Source organism: Ascidia mentula, chromosome 7, assembly GCF_947561715.1.
Source record: "Ascidia mentula chromosome 7, kaAscMent1.1, whole genome shotgun sequence".
Taxonomy (NCBI): domain Eukaryota; kingdom Metazoa; phylum Chordata; class Ascidiacea; order Phlebobranchia; family Ascidiidae; genus Ascidia; species Ascidia mentula.
In genome coordinates, this window is record NC_138572.1 from 15,173,380 (window position 1) to 15,180,942 (window position 7,563).

The 7,563-nt window shown below is 39.4% G+C and overlaps 1 long non-coding RNA gene across 3 annotated transcripts in view; it reads right to left on the bottom strand.

Annotated features, from left to right (window-relative positions):
* LOC145908052 (uncharacterized) overlaps positions 1 to 4,385 on the bottom strand; it is a 44,892-nt gene extending 40,507 nt beyond the window's left edge. For all 3 annotated transcript variants that reach the window (XR_014402923.1, XR_014402921.1, XR_014402922.1), the window contains exon 1: positions 4,300 to 4,385. This is a non-coding gene — a long non-coding RNA (uncharacterized LOC145908052). The remainder of the gene's footprint in view (positions 1 to 4,299) is intronic.
* Positions 4,386 to 7,563: the final 3,178 nt, after the last annotated feature.

Here is a 7,563-nt window from a genome sequence, read left to right on the forward strand (position 1 = left end):
TGTCGCTGGGGTAAGACACAGATATTAGTAAATGAGTCGCATTTAAGCTAATAATTTTGTCATCTCCAAATGGTCGAATATAAATGCTAAATCAGTTGGGGTTCGACTTGAACAAAAGCATTTGTATTCCAAACTTCCCTAGTAAAACTCCCATACCTCGTTTATCTTCTGCTTCTGCAATGGTTGATTCGTGATAATGGGCGTGATGGTGATGTTCTTCCACAGTCTGATACAGATGTTGTTCTACAGTCTGATGCAGATGTTCTTCTACAGTCTGATGCAGATGTTCATGGTGATGTACGTCACCAGTATGTAGGTGTAGGTTCTGGAATGGAAACAGCAAAAGTTACCAAACACACAAATATTAATCGTGGAAAAAGACAGCATGGTCGTTGAAATATTCTGAAACCAAAAACCTGTTTTTTTAAACTGCCAACATGCGTTTTGTTACGTGCAAATAAAACTGTCACTCACAAATGATTTTCTCCAACCCCTACCACCAGTACAGCAAATCTTAATATTCAAGAACAACAAGCTTACCTCGGCAACAATGTTTTGTGGGTTTTCTTCTTCTGTTTGTTGTTCGGACATTCTTGGATTAGCAGGTGTAGCTTTGCATTGCAAGTACAGTATAGAAATATATCACACATATATAGCCTACAATTTGTGTGAAAATTTTGTATGAAGATGAAACAAGGGTGTGAATTATTTCCAATCCACGGTTTTCATTTTGGAATCGGCGTGGGTTCATTTGACATCCCAGTACAAACTTTTCACCGTAAACTAAAAACGAATTTTAGCTGCTTAATTCGACTAAGTCAGAATTTCGTAAAATTTTTGAACAGCAGACCATTTATTTTGAAATTGTTTTTCTCGGATCGCAATTTTCTGTTCCATGAATTTTTCCGCCTTCTCAGCGTGGAAGGCAAAGAACGCAAAAATGAATAATATAACAGCCTGGAATTAAAATTGCAAGATCTTTTTTGAAAAACGAAAAAGAAAAACGGTAAGAATTAAAAAATGTTAACCCGTAAATGCAAACTGTAGCGTTTAAAACAAAGTCATTTAGCGACCTTGTAGGCTAATGTAGCAATTTTGATTGTTTATTAACTATGTATAAGCCGAGGTGTAAACACGTTTCATGCAGGTTAGGAATCTAAACAAGGCAAAACAAGAGAAGGTTGGGAACCACTAATTTAGGCGATCTTACTCAACAGGAGCGCGACGAGGGTCGCTTCAACCAGTATACAAAGAAATTCAACAAAGCGCGATCTCGCTCTCACTCTGTTTTACGATCACAGCGAGTTTTATGTCAGTCGGTAAGTTGAATTTACTGCCTAACGAATCGTAAACCAACCTAACCTGAAGCTCATAGGGTTAAACCACCATGTTTTCAAACGTACGGGATTTACGAGGTTACCAAACACCGTTCCCTGTTCAAACCTCGTTCACAAATCTCTTAAACTTCGAGATGGTTTGAACTATATCGTAAAGCTGTAACAGAAAAGTTACTTACATGTTTTCTATCATCTGCACCCACGGTAACATGGACTTCGTAAGAATTACACTAACTTCATTTTTGTCTGACCCCAAAAATGGTTTTCTTTGTAATATCGTTGTGAGAACCGAGTTGGCGTTTGCGCCTCCCAATACTGACTGCGATCCTACGACAGACGGCGATATTCCGTGAGGTGATCACCTTGAACATGGGTGTCCGACTCGATAACCTTCTAGTTTTATCGGTGCCCATGCCATTTTATTTCTTTCGCACATGTTCTTCTGCGTGATTGTTTTTCGCCCCATATACATTTGATTTGATATGAATATGGATTTTTTGATAATGGGAAGAATAAAAAATGTTAAGATCGCCTAAATTAGCGTTTCCCAATCTTCTCCTGTTTAAGTTTGTTTGGATCCTTAACCTGCATAACACGTGTTTCAATATCGGCGTATGTATAGTAAACAAAATTAAAAATTGTTACATTAGCCTACCAGATCGCTAAATGACTTTGTTTAAAGGCTACAATTTGCATTTGCGATTTTAATCAACAGGAGCGCGACGAGGGTCGCGTCATCCAGTGTACAAAGAAATTCAACAAAGCACGATCTCGCTTTCACTCTGTTTTACGATCACAGCCAGTTTTACGTCAGTCGGTAAGTTGAATTTACTGTCTAACGAATCGTAAACTAACCTAAACTGAAGCTCATAGGAAGCTGACGACCGCAAACTTTACCAACGCCCATGGACTCGGTAATTTCGTGTGTTGGCGACAGCGGAGTGCGTTTGAAATAATTTTCAATAAATTTAATTTTGTAGCGCTAGCCGCAATACGCATCCACAAATCGGGCGTATGACAAAATGTGTTTTCGTATTGCACACTTTTTAACCGAGTCATTGCTCTGGTGTATTAAAATCGTCAGTAAGGTGATTAGTTTCACCAAATCATCTCACCAACCCCATATCACACCGGTTAACGCACAAACTACACTCACCGACACCTAAAACTGTCCAGACACAGAACGAGGCAGGTAGCGGAAGTTTATAACCCAAGGTTCAGTAGAAACTTTTCCACCGACCAATGGCAAATTTAATTTAAAATTGCTTGGCAGCGCCGTCTAGCGGATGAATTACCCGATAGCACTAAATGAACTTTATGTTTATGTCAAAAATATTGATTTAGAGAAGTACATTGTTAGTTATCTGTCTTAATCTTGCATGCCTTGTGTTATGACACAAAGTGACCTGGGGTAACCCCGACGGATTGTACCGTTACAGAGGTGGTTTGATTTTCTTTCCACTAAAAGATATGTTTGGGTGATGGTTTGCTTATCAAGCTATTAATGATCGTTACATCGCAGCTTTTCTATGCTCTGTAAATATGTATGTCGCGTGATTAATTTGATAGTTTTTTTCGTCAACACATTGTAGCGTTGTTACGTCATACAAGCCGTTGTCTCTGTAGAAGCCTGATACCTTCCAGTGCTGTGTTGGTCTTAGTTAGTTGTCATACATTGCTGTAGGTAGCCTAACCGGATTTTCTATATAAATATGGAAAATTTTAGGCAAATTTAATGGCCACTTGTATTTTGCTGCCCACGATTTCACGGTATGCGGGCAATATTTATTGCGCTGTATAACTTCTTGGTAAATCACGTTAACCTTGTTTACGGTGATAAAAAAACGATTACTTCCACATATCTGTGACTCTGATCACACAGTAGCAAAGACCATTGTGTATTTCATTTCTTTGTGTTTTTGGTGGCTATTTATACGCATGTGAAGAAACCGCAGCGCCTTCGGAATAAAGTTTATCGGTTTCTGTTGACCGGAGCGCTTTGTGAGTTACGGACTATTGTAGAAATTCCCGCCTGGTGCTCTGTCCGGGACCAAAGGGTCACGCCGCCGAACTACCAAGGGCACCGCAACACTGGTCAACACCTAAAGATATTGATGGGTTGAGATGGTTTGGTGAAGTTGCATATCCGCGAACCCAACATCAAGTCTATCAAGAAAGTTTCGGTCTGACACCATGCTGGCTGCAGTTCCCGTCACCGAGGTTCTCGGTTCTTGGACTAAGTTCGGTCTGTGACCAAAACCAAGATCTGGAACAGAAAACCGAAACCACATGTTGGGATCTAGGAGACAAATGTTGTAACCACTGAAACCACATTGCGCTCTGAGTTAGACCGAACGTTAGGATCTCTGAGACCAAAAGTGATGAATTGCTTATTTGTGGAAATAGTCGCAAATATATCGGGCGATATCAAAGACGAGGCAGAAACAAAGAGATAATTGCTGCGATTACGCGACAAAGGAAACTTGGAAAAAGTAGCGCAAGTTGAAAGTTTACGTTTCCACAACCGATGCCTCAACTTGTGACCCCAGATAGTGTGACGGTTTATGTTGGTGTCAACGCATGACAAGAACCACACTGTCACCACCACGTGTGTAAGTGCCGTCGTTCTCAAAAAAACAAGATTGGAAATTGTTTGTGGACTCGATTTAACCATACAGTAGTAAACAGTGCACATTGTCAGGCCTAAACAGCCAAGTAGGCGACTGCAATTCTCATTGACGAATATGCGAAAACTGGTTTTGTCCAACAGGCAAACACGTTGACTGCACAAATCGACTGCAAACATAGAAATAGGTTAGTAATGGGACAGAAAAGTACATGGATTACTTTTGAATGAAATTGTGATTCCAGCTGCACTGAGACCTTTTAGGTCGAAACAGTGGCCATCTGTCTGCAGCTTACACAAAATTGTGATTGTTGACTAAAATCCAAGCTGACATACTGCTTATATGGGAGAATATTCGAATTCGGAAAAAGTGAGATCTTGTGTAGAACGACATTGTCCCCGTAGACTTTCCACTTAAATGATTTGCAACAGTATAGTTGGGAATGATCACATAGTGAGGTTTTCCTCTTCAATAATTAGGTCATGTGAATCCTTTGATTTGTAGTAACCTATAACCGACCACCCCAGGCCCTGATCGCTGGTCTCATTGGTTAACCTGTCACCATGGAAACATGGAAAAGCTCAATAATGCTATTTGTTGTTTCAAAGGATAATCAAAAAAATATCAGCAAATCAATGCTCTTTATGAAACAGATTGCACACAAGAAACTCTTACATTTGAGCTGAATTTAACACAATGTTCAGTTGTAAGAAGGTAATGTCTGGGGTTTACAGCATGTTAGTGGATGTCTCCAATGTATGGAAACCTGTTGAAATCATAAAAGTAAATTAGTTTTCTTGATGTTATGTGAATATCACATATATAGCACACTTGCACAGAATGTCACCATTAACTAACTTTAAAGTGTTTCTTCGGTTTGACGTTGTAACACTTAAATCATTTTCACCCGTTGTCATTTTTGACAAACAAGTTGCAGATTTTAACAACTTTTTGTTGGTTTTTAAACTGGGTTGAAATATAATCAATCATATTATTCATCAAAACTTCATTATTTTGTAACAATTAAATAATAATGGTGGGGAAGGTCAACAATAAAAACATAACCTTGTCTTACTTTAAGTGGCAATGTGTCTTCATTCTTCTTCTTCTATGAAACAACACCAGATGAGATAGAAATGTATATATCCCTTTTAGATGCAACAAAATCGGTACCATCTCATGACATCCCCATTAAGTTCATTAAGCTAGTTAAATACATAATTGCACCCTTCCTGTCGGAGGTGTATAACTGGTGTATTCGTAATGGACAATATCCCGTAGTTCTTAAGTCGGCAGAAGTAATTCCCATACACAAAAATGGTTCTGTGAGTGAGTGCACTAATTACAGGCCAATATCATTATTGTCGCCTTTTGCAAAAATTATTCACAGCCGCCTATATAACTACCTTGAAAAAAGTAAGTTAATTTCACAGCATCAATACGGATTTAGAAGTAAACATTCCACGTCACTCGCCATTTACGAGAAGCTGTTAGAATCTTTTGATAATAAACAGTTCACATGCGCCATTTTTCTAGACCTGTCTAAGGCATTCGACACCGTAAATCACGAGAAGTTGTTGGAAAAGTTAGAGCGCCGGTATGGAATTAGGGGAAATACCCTACACTTAATCCGCAGTTACCTTGTAGGTAGAAGTCAATGCTCTAGAATAGGAAATTCTGTGTCGGATATTAAACCCATAACATGCGGTTGCCCACAGGGTTCGCCATTAGCTCCTTTACTTTTTTTATTCTACATCAATGACCTTCCGCAAGTATCCTCTTTTACAACCAAATTGTTTGCTGACGACACGGTTCTTTCAATGACCTCCCCTTCACTTATTGACTTACAATCCCGTGTTAACGAACAACTCACAAATGTTGACAACTGGTTAAGGCACAATCGACTTTCTCTCAACATTCGGAAAACAAAGTTCGTATTGTTTTTCCCTTCCACCTCAAGCACTGGCAATTTCACCGTCACCATCGGTCATGAAAAACTTTTGCGATCAGATAATATTAAGTACCTCGGTGTATACATTGATGACAAACTAACCTGGACAACTCACATTCATTATTTGGAAAAGAAATTGTCACAAGCATGCGGCACTTTTTTTCAGTTGCGAAATTATCTTGACGTTAAAACGTTGAGAAATGTTTACTATTCATTTGTATATTCCCATATTCAGTACGCTATTGGTGCTTGGGGTGGAGGATCGGCACTCCCATTGAAAAAACTCAACACTATTCATAATAACATACTCCGCTCCATAACCTTTAGTTCCTTTCAAAGCCACGTCACGCCATTATACAGGAAATTAGATCTCATAAAAATTAGAGACATTTACCAACTCGAACTGGCCAAAGCAATGCACGATTTCCATACCGGCAATCTACCGGCCTCCTACAACTCCTTATTTTCGTTAGTAGGCACAGTGCACGATCATTTCACAAGAAATGCATCGAAAAAGAACTTATTTCACCCAAGAGTTAACACCACCTTCGGCTTACGCATGCTAAAATTTAGGGGTCCACAGATATGGGAGGAAATAAACCCTTCCATTAGATCGCTCTTCCGTCCATCATTTAAAAAAAAATCCGCCAATGTTTCAAATCTCAGTATTAACTTCCGTTTTCAACCACCCTGTTAGCAGTCCTTTTTTCCCTTTTTCTTGTAGCCCTCCTGTCGTTTATTGCGTTTCATCTGTCTTTTTTTTTATGGTGTTTTTAATAAAACTTTTTATCTATATTCCATACTCTACGCCTAAATGAACAATTTACTGCCGTAGGATCCGTTGTTGTTTCAGACCTAGGAGCGCTGCACACCAACATCGCAACGTGCGATTGATCATCAGCAAGACCTACGATGATTCAACAAGCGCAACCTCCATACGATCCCGACCATCTCCAACCAAAACCACCACGTTTGGACTGTCCTCGGGACGTTAAGGTCTGTCGATGTGGATCAAAGGAAACGTTCTGAGAACCGAGTTGGCGTTTGCGTTTCGATGGGTTTTGCTTTGGCCAGCACGGCCGGGTGGCCACCTTTCGTCACATGTAGCTTGTCGCAACCCATCACCTTCAAGTGCGACTGGCTGCGATCCTACGGCAGACGGTGATTCTCCGTGAGGAAATCACCTTCACATGGGCGCCTGACTCGATAACCTTTATGGTTTTATCGGTGCCCATGCCATTTCATTTCCTTGTTTTTTGTTCGTCGCGTAGTTGCTTTTCTCGCAAAAATAAACATGATTTGATTTTGATTCTTACACAATTCATAAAACATCATTTATGCAAAACTTTTTGTGTTGATTAAAAGCAATACTGCTTACCGCATGTTTGTCATCTTTCATTATCATTTTCTGTTATGAGTAAGATTGCATTCTATCGGAGTGTGTTTAACTTCTAATATTACAATTTGGGTGTTTTTTACCAAGGATGTCCTTGCAGAGTATTTCCAGTCGTTATTTTCCAATCCTCAGGTTGGCATCGCTATGACAAAAATATCACAGCAGGTATTTAATGACTTTGCAATTAAGAGTGTCCATGTTTGTTTAGTTTTAGACTTTTAGCTTTTGAACACTTATAAACATTACATTCTT